Source organism: Arachis hypogaea, chromosome 3, assembly GCF_003086295.3.
Source record: "Arachis hypogaea cultivar Tifrunner chromosome 3, arahy.Tifrunner.gnm2.J5K5, whole genome shotgun sequence".
Taxonomy (NCBI): domain Eukaryota; kingdom Viridiplantae; phylum Streptophyta; class Magnoliopsida; order Fabales; family Fabaceae; genus Arachis; species Arachis hypogaea.
Window position 1 is genome coordinate 55,671,769 of NC_092038.1, and position 14,830 is coordinate 55,686,598.

Here is a 14,830-nt window from a genome sequence, read left to right on the forward strand (position 1 = left end):
AAATTCACTAATAATTTCGAAAATTATGTACTTCTTGTTCTTTTGAATTAAAACACTTTTTATTTAAGAGAGGTGAAGGATTAATGGAATTATTCATAATCTTTAAGGCATGGTTACATACTAATGATCATGAAGTGAAGACACAAAACATGGATAAACACAATATTAAAAACGAAAACAGAAAGAAATAAAGAGCAAGGAATGAATCCACCTAAGTGAGGGTGGCGCCTTCTTGAAGGTCCAATGGTGCTTTTTGAGCTCCTTTATGTCTTTTTCTTGCTTCTGTTGCATGATCCCTAGTGATTTTGGTGTTTTTAACATTATTTGCTCCCAAAAGTTGTGTGGAGGACAACTTATTCCCTGAGGTATCTCAGGAATCTTCTTGATTTGCAGCCATATGTTCTAACCAACTGAGCTATTCCAGCTTACATATATAAGTCTTTCCATCTCCCAAGACTCGGAGGTGGAAGCTTTTGTCTTCCCTTTGAGGTTTCTCTGGCCTTAGGTGCCATTAATGGTAATGGAAAAGCAAAAAGCTATGCTTTTACCACACCAAACTTAAAATATTGCTCGCCCTCGAGCAAGAAAAGAAAGAAGAGAAGAAGAAGAAGAAGATAATGGAGGTGAGTGAGGGGAGATGGATTCGGCTATATGGGTGGGAGTGGGTGGGGTAGAATGGTTAGCAGCAGGTGGTGAATGAGAAACAGAAGGGATGATCATTAATGGAAAGAGAGAGGGCGAGGTAGGTGGGGATCCTGTGAGGTCCACAGATCCTGAGGTGTCAAGGAATTCCATCCCTGCACCAAATAGGCATGTAAAATGCCTTGGCACACCATTCTGGCGTTTAAACGCCCATTGGTGCATGTTCTGGGCGTTCAACGCCCATGTGATGCATGTTTCTGGCGTTGAACGCCAGTTTCATGCTTGTTTCTGGCGTTCAGCGCCAGTTTGTCCTCCCTGTGCACCATCCTGGCGTTTAACGCCAGGTTGGTGCTTGTTTTGGGCGTTCAGCGCCAGAATGGTGCTCTGTTCTGGCGTTGAACGCCGGCCAGATGCACCTTCTGGGCGTTGAACGCCGGCCCGTGCATCCTCCAGGGTGAAAAATTTTTTTCTTCTGTTTTTGACTCTGTTTTTAATTTTTTTGATTTTTTCGTGACTCCTCATGATCATGTACCTAATTAAACACAAAAATAACAAAGAACAAAATAAAATAAAATTAGATAAATAAAATTGGGTTGCCTCCCAACAAGCGCTTCTTTAATGTCAATAGCTTGACAGTGGCTCTCAGGGAGCCACAGAGCAATCAAGTCAATGTTGTCTAGTCCCAACACCAAACTTAGAGTTTGGATATGGGGTTTGAACACCAAACTTAGAGTTTGGTTGTGGCTTCACAACACCAAACTTAGAGTTTGACTGTGTGGGTTTTTCTTGACCTTGAACTGAGAGAAGCTCTTCATGCTTACTCTCTTTTGTCACAGAGGGATGGCCATGTGCTTGAAACACAAGGTATTCCCCATTCAATTGAAGGACTAACTCACCTCTGTTAACATCTATCACAGCTTCTGCTGTGGCTAGGAAAGGTCTTCCTAGGATGATGCATTCATCATCTTCCTTCCTAGTGTCTAGGATTATGAAATCAGCAGGGATGTAAAGGCCCTCAACCTTTACTAGCACGTCCTCTACTATTCCATAAGCTTGTCTCACTGACTTGTCTGCCAATTGCAGTGAGAACAAAGCAGGTTGCACCTCAATGATCCCTAGCTTCTCCATTACAGAGAGTGGCATAAGGTTTATCCCTGACCCAAGATCACACAGAGCTTTTTCAAAGCTCATGGTGCCAATGGTGCAAGGTATTAAAAACTTGCCAGGATCTTGTTTCTTTTGAGGTAGAGTTTCCTGAATCCAAGTCTCTAATTCACTAATGAGCAAGGGAGGTTCACTTTCCCAAGTCTCATTACCAAACAGCTTGGCATTCAGCTTCATGATAGCTCCTAAATATTGAGCAACTTGCTCTCCAGTGACATCTTCATCCTCTTCAGGGGATGAATATTCTTCAGAGCTCATGAATGGCAGAAGGAGATTTAATGGAATCTCTATGGTCTCTAGGTGAGCCTCAGATTCCTCAGGATCCTTATTAGGAAACTCCTTCTTGCTTGGAGGACGTCCTAGGAGGTCTTCTTCACTGGGATTTTCGTCCTCCTCCTCCTTTGTGCATTCGGCCATGTTGACTAAGTCAATGGCTTTGCATTCTCCTTTTGGATTTTCTTCTGTATTGCTTGGGAGAATACTGGGAGGAGTTTCAATAACTTTCTTACTCAGCTGGCCTACTTGTGCCTCCAAATTCCTAATGGAGGATCTTGTTTCATTCATGAAACTGAAAGTGGCCTTTGACAGATCAGAGACTATATTGGCTAAATTAGAATTATTTTGTTCAGAGTTCTCTGTCTGTTGCTGAGAAGATGATGGATATGGCTTACTATTATTCAGCCTATTGCGTCCACCATTGTTAAAACCTTGTTGAGGTTTTTGTTGATCCTTCCATGAGAAATTTGGATGATTTCTCCATGATGAGTTATAGGTGTTTCCATAAGGTTCACCTAAGTAATTAACCTCTGCCATGGCAGGGTTCTCAGGATCATAAGCTTCTTCAGAAGCTACCTCTCTAGTACTGTTGGATGCATGTTGCAATCCATTCAGATTTTGAGAGATCATGTTGACCTGTTGAGTCAACACTTTGTTCTGAGCCAGTATGGCATTCAGAGCATCAATTTCAAGAACTCCTTTCTTCTGAGGGACCCCATTATTCACAGAATTCCTCTCAGAGGTATACATGAACTGGTTGTTTGCAACCATATCAATGAGTTCTTGAGCCTCTTCAGGCGTTTTCTTCAGGTGAATAGATCCACCTGCAGAATGGTCCAGTGACATTTTCGAAAATTCAGAGAGACCATAATAGAATATATCTAATAGGGTCCATTCTGAGAACATGTCAGATGGACATCTCTTGGTCAACTGCTTGTATCTTTCCCAAGCTTCATAGAGGGATTCACCATCTTTTTGTTTGAAGGTTTGAACATCCACTCTCAGCTTGCTCAGCTTTTGAGGAGGAAAGAATTTATCCAAGAAGGCAGTGACCAGCTTATCCCAGGAGTCCAGGCTATCCTTAGGTTGTGAATCCAACCATATTCTAGCTCTGTCTCTTACAGCAAAAGGGAAAAGCATGAGTCTGTAGACTTCAGGATTAACTCCATTCGTCTTTACAGTATCACAGACTTGCAAGAACTCAGTTAAAAACTGATAGGGATCTTCAGATGGAAGCCCATAAAACTTGCAGTTTTGTTGCATTAATGCAACTAGTTGAGGCTTAAGCTCAAAGTTATTGGCTCCAATGGCAGGAATGGAGATGCTTCTTCCATCAAACTTGGATGTTGGCTTTGTGAAGTCACCAAGCATTCTCCTTGCATTATTATTATTATTATTTTCGGCTGCCATCTCCTTCTCTTGTTCGAAAATTTCTGAAAGGTTATTTCTGGATTGTTGTAATTTAGCTTCTCTTAATTTTCTCTTCAGAGTCCTTTCAGGTTCTGGATCAGCTTCAACAAGAGTGCCTTTATCCTTGTTCCTGCTCATAAGAAAGAGAAGAAAACAAGAAAAGAAAAAAGGAATCCTCTATGTCACAGTATAGAGATTCCCTTATGTTAGTAGAAGAAGAAAGGGGTAGAAGAAAGAAGAAGGATGGATTCTTAGATGAAGAGAGGTGAAGAGAAGTGTTAGTAATTAATTAATTAAATAGAAGAAGAGAAGAGAGGGAGAAGAATTCGAAAATAATTTTTGAAAAGGGGGTTAGTATTTTCGAAAATCAAAGACAAAATTATAATTAAAATTAAAACTTGAAACAAAAAGAATTTTTGAAAAAGAGAGGGAGAATTTTCGAAAATTAGAGAGGGAAAAGTAGTTAGGTAATTTTGAAAAAGATAAGAAACAAACAAAAAGTTAGTTAGTTGATTGAAAAAGATTTGAAATCAAAATTTGAAAAAGATAAGAAGATAAGAAGTTAGATAAGATATTTTGAAATCAAATTTTGAAAAAGATAAAAAAAAAAATTTTTTTTTTGAAAAAGATAAGATACAAGATAAAAAGATATATTTGCAAAAGATATTTTGAAAAAGATAAATTTTTAAAATTGACTTAACTAACAAGAAATGACAAGATAAGATTCTAGAACTTAAAGATTGAACCTTTCTTAACAAGAAAGTAACAAACTTCAAATTTTTGAACCAATCACATTAATTGTTAGCTAATTTTCGAAAATATCAAATAAAGATAAGAAAAATATTTTTGAAAATATTTTGAAAATTAATTTTGAAATTTTCGAAAATTATATAAAAAATGAAAAAGATATGATTTTTGAAAAAGATTTGAAAAGATAAGATTTTTAAAATTGAAATTTTGACTTGACTTGTAAGAAACAACTAATTTTGAAAATTTTTTTGACCAAGTCAATCCCAAAATTTCGAAATTTTGGAGGGAAATAAGGAAAAGATATTTTTGATTTTTAAATTTTTAAGGAAAAACACAAAAATGACCCAAAACATGAAAATTTTGGATCAAGACACAAGATGCATGCAAGAATGCTATGAATGTCAAGATGAACACCAAGAACACTATGAAGATCATGATGAACATCAAGAACAAAATTTTGAAAAATTTTTGATGCAAAGAAAACATGCAAGACACCAAACTTAGAAATTTTTAATGCATGGAAAATATGAATGCAAAAATGCACATGAAAAACAACAAACAACACATAACAAGAAATCATCAAGATCAAACAAGAAGACTTGTCAAGAACAACTTGAAGATCATGAAGAACACTATGAATGCATGAGATTTTCGAAAAATGCAAGAAAAATTTTAAAAGCATGCAATTGACACCAAACTTAAAAATCAACACAATACTTCAAACAAGAAACACAAAATATTTTTGATTTTTATGATTTTCTAATTTTTTTGTATTTTTATTAATTTTTTTCGAAAATAAAGTTTAGAAAAACGAAAAATAAAAAGAAAAAATTTTGAAAAAGATTTTTGAAAAGAAAATTACCTAATCTGAGCAACAAGATGAACCGTCAGTTGTCCATACTCGAACAATCCCCGGCAACGGCGCCAAAAACTTGGTGGACGAAATTGTGATTCCCTTTTTTCTTGTAATTGGATTTATACTCTGAGGGCATTGTTTATTTTCACAACTCCGTTCAACTAACCAGCAAGTGTACTGGGTCGTCCAAGTAATAAACCTTACGTGAGTAAGGGTCGAATCCACAGAGATTATTGGTATGAAGCAAGCTATGGTCACCTTGCAAATCTCAGTTAGGCAGATTTAAAATAGTTTTATGGGTTTTCGAAAATAGAAATAAAGGATAGAAATAAAAGGGATAAAGATACTTATGCAGATTCATTGGTGGGAATTTCAGATAATCGGATGGAGAGGCTGTAGAGCCCAGGGACGCCTGCTCTCCTACTGCTTCTACTCAATCCTTCTTACTCCTTTCCATGGCAAGCTTTGTATAGGGGTTCACCATCAACTGTGGCTACTTTCATTCCTCACGGGGAAATAACCTGTGCGGCTGTCACTCGCACAGCTAACCAGTCTGGAGGCATCACCCATGGCTGATGGCTACATCCCATCCTCGCAGTGAAAACTATGCTAACGCACTCTGTCACAGTACGGCTAATCACCGGTTGGTTCCCGCTCCTACTGGAATAGAATCCCTCTTTTGCGTCTGTCACCAACGCCCAGCAGGTTAAAGTTTGAAGCACGTCACGGTCATTCATTACCAGAATCCTACTCGGAACACCACAGACAAGGTTGGACTTTCCGGATTCCCAGGATCCTACTCGGAATACCACAGACAAGGTGAGACTTTCCGGACCCTCATTAATGCCGCCAACTATCTAACTTATACCACGAAGATTCTGTTGGGGAATCTAAGAGATACACATTCAAGCTCTTGTTGCATGTAGAACGGAAGTGGTTGTCAATCACGTGCGTTCATAAGTGAGAATGATAATGAGGGTTACTTATCATCACATTCATCATGTTCTTGGGTACGAATGAATATCTTGGAATAAGAATAAGAGAGATTTGAATAAAAGACAATGGAATTGCATTAATACTTGAGGTACAGCAGAGCTCCACAACCTTAATCTATGGTGTGCAGAAACTCCACCGTTGAAAATACATAAGTAAAAGGTTCAGGCATGGCCGAATGGCCAGCCCTCTCCATGATCAAGTGACCGAATGATCAAAAGATTCAAAGTGATCAAAAGATGTCTAATACAATGGATAAATGTTCTATTTATAATAAACTAGCTCCTAGGGTTTACATGAGTAAGTAATTGATGCATAAATCCACTTCCGGGGCCCACTTGGTGTATGCTTGGGCTGAGCTTGATCATTCCACGAGCTAAGGCATTTCTTGGCGTCAAACTCCAGGTTATGACGTGTTTTGGGCGTTCAACTCCGGATCATGACGTTTTTCTGGCGTTTAACTCCAGACAGCAGCATGTACTTGGCGTTCAACGCCAAGTTACGTCGTCTTTCTTCGAATAAAGTATAGACTATTATATATTGCTGGAAAGCCCTGGATGTCTACTTTCCAACGCCGTTGAGAGCGCGCCAAATGGAGTTCTGTAGCTCCAGAAAATCCATTTCGAGTGCAGGGAGGTCAGATTCCAACAGCATCAGCAGTCCTTTTGTCAGCCTTCTTCAGAGTTTTGCTCAAATCCCTCAATTTCAGTCAGAATTTACCTGAAATCACAGAAAAACACACAAACTCATAGTAAAGTCCAGAAATGTGAATTTAACATAAAAACTAATGAAAACATCCCTAAAAGTAGCTCAAACTTACTAAAAACTATATAAAAACAATGCCAAAAAGCGTATAAATTATCCGCTCATCAGGTTCATTCGCCCAAGTCTCATTACCAAATAACTTGGCATTCAGCTTCATGATTGCTCCAAGGTACTTTGCAACTTGCTCTTCAGTAATATCTTCATCCTCTTCAGAGGAGGAATAGTCATCAGAGCTCATGAATGGCAGAAGTAGGTTCAATGAAATCTCTATGGTCTCTAGATGAGCCTCAGATTCCTTAGGTTCCTCAAATGGGAACTCCTTTTTGTCCAGAGGACGTCCCATGAGGTCTTCCTCACTGGGATTCACGTCCTTCTCCTCCTCTCCAGGTTCGGCCACACCAAGTAAGGTTATGGCCTTACACTCTCTTTTTGGATTCTCTTCTGTATTACTTGGGAGAGTACTAGGAAGAGTTTTAGTGACTTTTTTAGTCAGCTGGTCCACTTGTGCCTCCAAATTTCTAATGGAGGACTGTGTTTCATTCATGAAACTTGGAGTGGCCTTAGATAGATCAGAAACTACGTTTGCTAAGCTAGAGGGGCTCTGCTCAGAATTCTTTGTCTATTGCTGAGAGGATGATGGAAAAGGCTTGCTATTGCTAAACCTATTTCTTCCACCATTATTAAAGCCTTGTTGAGACTTTTGTTGATCCTTCCATGAGAAATTTGGATGATTTCTCCATGAGGGATTATAGGTGTGTCCAGCTTATCCCAAGAGTTCAGGCTATCTTTAGGTTGAGAGTCCAACCATACTCTAGCTCTGTCTCTTACAGCAAAAGGGAAAAGCATAAGCTTATAGACCTCAGGATCAACTCCATTGGTCTTAACAGTATCACAGATCTGCAAGAATTCAGTTAGGAACTGAAAAGGATCTTCTGATGGAAGTCCATAAAATTTGCAATTATGTTGCATCAGAGAAACTAATTGAGGCTTTAGCTCAAAATTGTTTGCTCCAATGGCAGGGATTGAGATGCTTCTTCCATGGAAGTTGGAATTTGGTGCAGTAAAGTCACCAAGAATCTTCCTAGCACCTCCACCATTGTTATTGGGTTCGGCCATCTCTACTTCTTTTTTGAAAATTTCAGTAAAGTCCTCTTCAGAGTGTTGTGTTTTAGCTTCCTCTTTAGAGTCTTTTCAGGTTCCGAATCAGCTTCAACAAGAATGTTCTTATCCTTGCTCCTGCTCATGTGAAAAAGAAGAGAACAGAAAAGAAGAGGAATCCTCTATGTCACAGTATAGAGATTTCTTTATGTGAGTAGAAGAAGATAAGAATAGGAGAAGGAGAAAAGAAGAATTCAAACACAGAGGAAGAGAGGGTTCGAATTTTAAGATGAAGAGAAATGTTAGTAAATGAATAAATAAATAGAAAGAGATGAGAGAGGAGAAAATTTGAATTTTAATTTTAAGAAAAGAAAATTATTTTTGTTTTTATTTTAATTATTATAGTTTGAATTCAAAAATTAGGAAAAAAATAAAAGTAAAATTAAAATTTGAAATAATTAGTTAATTAAAAAGAATTTTGAAAAAGGGTGAGGGATTTTCGAAAATTAGAGAGAGAAAAGTAGTTAGGTGGTTTTAAAAAGATAAGAAATAGTAAAACAAACAAAAAGTTGATTAGTTAGTTGAAAAAGATTTGAAAATCAATTTTGAAAAGATAAGAAGTTAGAAAAGATTTTTGAAATTGATTTTGAAAAAGATATGATTTGAAAAAGATATGTTTGAAAAGATATGATTAAAAAGATATTTTGAAAAGGAAATTAAAAAGATTTGATTTTTAAAATTAAAATTGATTACTTGACTAACAAGAAACTAAAAGATATGATTCTAGAATTTAAAGATCGAACCTTTCTTAACAAGAAAGTAACAAACTTCAAATTTTTGAATCAATCACATTAATTGTTAGTAAAGTTTTTGAAAATTATGAAATAAAATTAAGAAAAAGATTTTTGGAAAGAAATTTAAAAATTTTTTCGAAAATATATAAAAGAAAAATGAAAAAGATTTGATTTTTGAAAAAGTTTTGAAAAGATAAGATTTTTAAAATTGAAATCTTGACTTGACTAACAAGAAACAACTTATTTTAAAAATTTTTGACTAATTCAACCCAAAGATTTCAAAAGTTATGAGTAAAATAAGGAAAAGATATTTTTTGATTTTTTTGAATTTTTAATGAGGAGAGAGAAAAAAATAACTAAATGACTCAACACATAAAAATTTTAGATCAAAACAAATGATGCATGCAAGAACACTATGAATGTAAAGATGAACACCAAGAACACTTTGAAGATCATGATGAACATCAAGAACATATTTTTGAAAAATTTTCAAGAAAAGTAAAACATGCAAGACACCAAACTTAGAGATTTTTCATGTTTAGACACTATGAATTCAAGAATGCATATGAAAAACAAGAAAAGACACAAAACAAGAAAATATGAAGATCAAATAAGGAGACTCATTAAAAACAACTTGAAGATCATGAAGAGTGCAATGCATGAATTTTTCAAAAAATGCACAAATTTTAAAAACATGCAATTGACACCAAACTTAAAATTGACACTAGACTCAAACAAAGAACACAAAATATTTTTGTTTTTATGATTTTATTAAATTTTTTTGGATTTTTCGAAAATTATTTTTAGAAAAATGAAAAAGAAGAAAAAAATTTTGAAAACTTTTATAGAATAAAATAAAGGTTAAAATAAGAAGAAAATTACATAATCTGAGTAATAACATGAACCGTTAGTTGTCCAAACTCGAACAATCTCCGGCAACGGCACCAAAAATTTGGTGCACGAAATTGTGATCTCAATGGTGCTAACAACTTGGTACGCACAATTGTAATCTCAACTCTTTTTCACAACTTTGCACAACCAACCAGCAAGTGCACTGGGTCGTCCAAGTAATAAACCTTACGTGAGTAAGGGTCAATTCCACGAAAATTGTCGGCTTGAAGCAAGCTATGGTTACCTTGTAAATCTCAGTCAGGTGAGTTCAAATGGTTATAGAGTTTTGATAATTTAAAATATAAATAAACATAAAATAAAGATAGAGATACTTATGTAATTCATTGGTGGGAATTTCAGATAAGCATATGGAGATGCGTTGTTCCTTCTGAATCTCTGCTTTCCTATTGCCTTCATCCAATCTTTCATACTTTTTTCTATGGCAAACTGTATGTTGGGTGTCACCGTTGTCAATGGCTACTTCCCGTCCTCTCAGTAAAAATGGTCCTCTACGGTTTCTGTACGGCTAATCAACTATCGGATTGCTTGTCTCGGATGAAAAATACCATGCACAGATATCGTATGGCTAATCAGCTGTTGGTTCTCGATCGTGTAGGAATAGGATTTACTATCCTTTTGCGTCTGTCACCATGCCCTACAGTTGCAAGTTTAAAGCTCGTCACAGTCATCCCATCCCAGATCCTACTCGGAATACCACACACAAGGTTTAGACTTTCTAGATCTCAAGAATGCTGCCAATGGATTCTAGCCTATAGCACGAAGACTCTAATCTTGAATTTAGATGCCCCATTGTCAGAGGGGAGTCAATGTGAATCGTTGATTAGAAACCCAAGAGATATACATTCAAGCTTGTTTCCATGTAGAACAGAAGTGGTTGTCAATCACGCGTTCATAAGTGAGAATGGTGATGAGTGTCACATAATCATCACATTCATCCTGTTCTTGTGTGCGAATGAATATCTTAGAATAAGAATAAGCAACAATTGAATAGAAGAACAATAGTACTTTGCATTAATACTCGATGAACAGCAGAGCTCCACACCTTAATCTATGATGTGTAGAAACTCCACCGTTGAAAATACATAAGTGAAAATAGGGTAGGCATGGCCGAATGGCCAGCCTCCCAAAAACGTGAACAATGGTCCAAAGATGTTCCAAAAGCTCCAAAGATGTCTAATACAATAGTAAAAGGTCCTATTTATACTAGACTAGTTACTAGGGTTTACATAAATAAGTAAATAATGCAGAAATCAACTTCCGGGGCCCACTTAGTGTGTTCTTGGGCTGAGTATTAAAGCTTCCACGTGTAGAGACCTTCCTTGGAGTTAAACGCCAGTTTGTAACTTGTTTCTGGTGTTTGACTCTGGCTTGCAACTTGTTTCTGGCGTTTAACGCCAGAATAGGGTAGAAAGCTGGTGTTGAACGCCAGTTTGTGTCGTCAAAACTCGAGCAAAATATGGACTATTATATATTTCTGGAAAGTCCTGGATGTCTACTTTCCAACGCAACAGAGAGCGTGCCATTTGGACTTCTGTAGCTCCAAAAAATCCATTTCGAGTGCAGGGAGGTCAGAATCCAATAGCATCAGCAGTCCTTTTTTAGCCTCTGAATCAGATTTTTGCTCAGGTCCCTCAATTTCAGCTAGAAAATACCTGAAATCACAAAAAAACACACAAACTCATAGTAAAGTACAGAAATGTGAATTTTGCTTAAAAACTAATAAACATATACTAAAAAGTAGTTAGATCTTACTAAAAATTATATAAAAATAATGCCAAAAAAACGTATAAATTATCTGCTCATCAAAAAAATAAATTTTAGCAACAAATGTTTTTTTGCCTATACGTTGCACGGATCTTCTGCTAGTATATATATATATATATATATATATATATATATATATATATATATATATATATATATATGTTATTTACGTTATGAAATTGTTGCACGCATATGAACTTGTTTACGTTGTGTGTGTGTCAATGTATATATATAAATTGATACGTATATACATATATATCCATCGATATGCCCTCCTTTTTATATATATAGAGAGAGAGTTTGCGTTGAACTTGCTTGCATTTTCAGCCATTTATATATACATATACATTATTATTCTTTGGATTATATATATATATATATATATATATATATATATATATATATATATATAGGATTATATATATTCTTGTGTGCTGATAATGTAATATAAACATGTTCCATTTTATATATAAAACGATACTCATAATATTGATAATTCGTTATGAAATAGTAATAGAGTATTATTGAATTATAATTGTCTCATTTTTATTGTGTGTGCGTCATTAATTTGGTGTAAAATTAATTGATTATTCTTTTGGGATATAAGGATTATTATTTATATATATGTCACTTATGCGAATATTAATCTACTTAAAGGAAGATTTATATTTGGCCAAGTTATGTGTACACATTAATAATATTTGAGTAATAAAAAATAATGTTTATTATTTATGCAAACACTAATCAACCCAAAAGAAGTTTATTATTTGGCCAAATAATGAGCATTACATACTATTATTTATTTTCTATTAATTATACGATCATAATCAGTCCAAAGGAAGATTATTATTTGGCCAATTAATAGAAAATATATACGGTAATAAATATGTTGCAAAATTTAAGTTTTCATGTGCACATTGAGTCGGTCCAAAGAAAGGCTTAATGTGTGACAGAAATTTTGACAATATTTGATTACTTCAATGAGAATATCACTTACAATTAATTTTTCTATCCAAAGATTAAAAATTAATGTTGGTCTAGATATCTCAATATGGTTTTTTTCCCATTATTTAACTAATATTTACTGCATATTTTTTGTTCTAATCTAGAAACTATAGCTTCAGCTACCAATATTTCTGCACAAATTAGTAGTATTCCTATGCTGAATGGTTCAAACTTTAAGGTTTGGAAGGATACCGTAGAGATTGTCCTTGGTCGTGTGGATCTGAATATAGCTCTTCAAAAGGAGAAACCCACTTTCACTCTAGAAAATCTCAAGGAGATTAAAATAGAGAAGTGGGAGATATCCAATCGAATGAGCATTATGATCATGAAACGCTTAATTCCTGAGGCGTTTTGAGACTCAATTACTGAGGATAAAGATGTCAAAAAGTTCCTAAAAGATGTTGAAAAATTCTTTTCTAAGAATGAAAAGGCTGAGAAAAGTAGCCTTTTGAGCAAACTTGTCTCCATGAGGTATAAAGGTAAAGGGAACATAAGGGAGTATATTATAAAAATGTCTCATCTTCCTTCGAAATTGAAAGCACTAAAGTTAGAGTTGTCTGAAGATTTACTCGTGCATATCATTTTGATCTCCGTCCTTGCACACTTTGGGTAATTCAAAGTGAGTTATAACACTCTGAAGGACACTTGGTCCCTAAGTGAGCTTATATCTTACTGTGTGCAAGAAGAAGAGAGGTTGTATCGAGATAAGACTGAAAGTGGTCAATGGTTTCATCTTCTCAGTATAAAAGAAAGCGTGATACTACTGCAGATACACCTTCTAAGTAGAAAAAGGCTAAGAAACAGGATCAAGCTTCAACCTATTTCTTCTGTAAGAAGGTAGAACACATGAAGAAGAATTGTACCAAATATGCCACTTGGCGTGTAAAGAAGGGCATGATTCTTACTTTCATTTGTTCTGAGGCTAGTTTAAGTTATGCACCTATTGATACTTGGTGGATAGATTCTACTGCTACTACTCATGTAAGTGTTACTATGCAAGGTTGCTTGTGGAGCCGACTGCCTAGTGATGCTGAAAGATATATCTATATGGCAGACAGCAATGTAGTTGCAATCGAAGCTATTCCACGAGTGGATTTTACTTGGATTTATTTGAGACATTTTATGTACCGTCATTTGGACAGAACTTAATTTCTGTTTCTTGTTTGGACAAATCAGGTTATTTTTGTTCGTTCGGAAATAATAAAGTCAGTTTCCTTTATAATTCAAATAATATTTGCTCTGGTCGTTTGGTGGATAATCTATATAGGCTTGATTTGAATTCCTATAATAATGAAATACTGCAAACAGGTACAAAACAAAAACTAAATGAGAATTCGGTATCATTATGTCACAAACGCCTAAGTCACATCTCTAAACAGAAAATTCAGAGGCTCATGTCGGATAGAATTCTTGGACCCCTAAATTTAGCAGACTTTGAAATCTGCATTGAGTGCATAAAGGGAAAAGGAAAAATGAAAGGAAATTAGGTGCTGCAAGAGCTAAAGATATCTTAGAACTGATACAGACCGATATATGTGGCCTATTTCCTACTGTCTCTTGGAATGGACAACGGTATTTTATTACGTTCATAGATGATTACTCTCATTATGGGTATCTATATTTAATTCATGAAAAGTCCCAAGCCTTGGATGTTTTCAAGTCTTTCCAAGCTGAAGTTGAACTTCAACTTGGGAAGAAAATTAAAGCTGTCAAATCTGATTCTGGTGGTGAATACTACGGAAGATATGACGGTTTAGGTGAGCAATGTCCTGGGTCTTTCGCTCTTTTCCTAGAGGAGTATGGTATTGTTCTGCAATACACCATGCCATGCAAACTTAGCATGAATGGTGTTGTAGAGCGAAGAAACTGAACTCTTAAGGACATGGTGAGAAGTATGATTAGTCATTCTTCCTTGCATGAATCACTCTGGGGAGAAGCCTTAAAGACCGCAGTGTACATCCTTAATAGGGTGCCAAGCAAAGCAGTTAACAAAACCCTTATGAAATTTGGACTGGAAAAATACCCAGTATAAAGTATTTGCACATTTGGAGATGTCCAGTTGAGGCGCGATCTTATACGCCGCATGAAAGAAATTGGACTCAAGAACAATTTGTTGCTACTTTGTTGGTTACGCGGAGCGTTCACGGGGTACAAGTTTTACAATCCCACATCAAGGTTTATTTTTGAAACGGGAAATGCGAGATTTCTTGAGGATGTTGAGTTTGGGGATGAAAGAAATATTAAGAATGTTGCTTTTGATGAGGATTCTGTAACTGATAATGATTAGGTCTTTTACCTATTATTGTTCAAGATATAGTTATAGTACAAGAGCACAATGAGAATTCTGTTGTAGATCCAGTTATAGTACAAGAGAACAATGAGAATATCGTTGTTGCTCAAA

The 14,830-nt window shown here is 35.6% G+C and overlaps 1 non-coding gene across 1 annotated transcript; it reads left to right on the forward strand.

The window, feature by feature from the left end:
* The first annotated feature begins 2,986 nt into the window (after positions 1–2,986).
* LOC112793190 (small nucleolar RNA R71) lies at positions 2,987–3,090 on the forward strand. The gene has a single exon (XR_003197896.1). It is a non-coding gene; the product is annotated as a small nucleolar RNA R71 (small nucleolar RNA).
* The last annotated feature ends 11,740 nt before the right edge of the window (positions 3,091–14,830 follow it).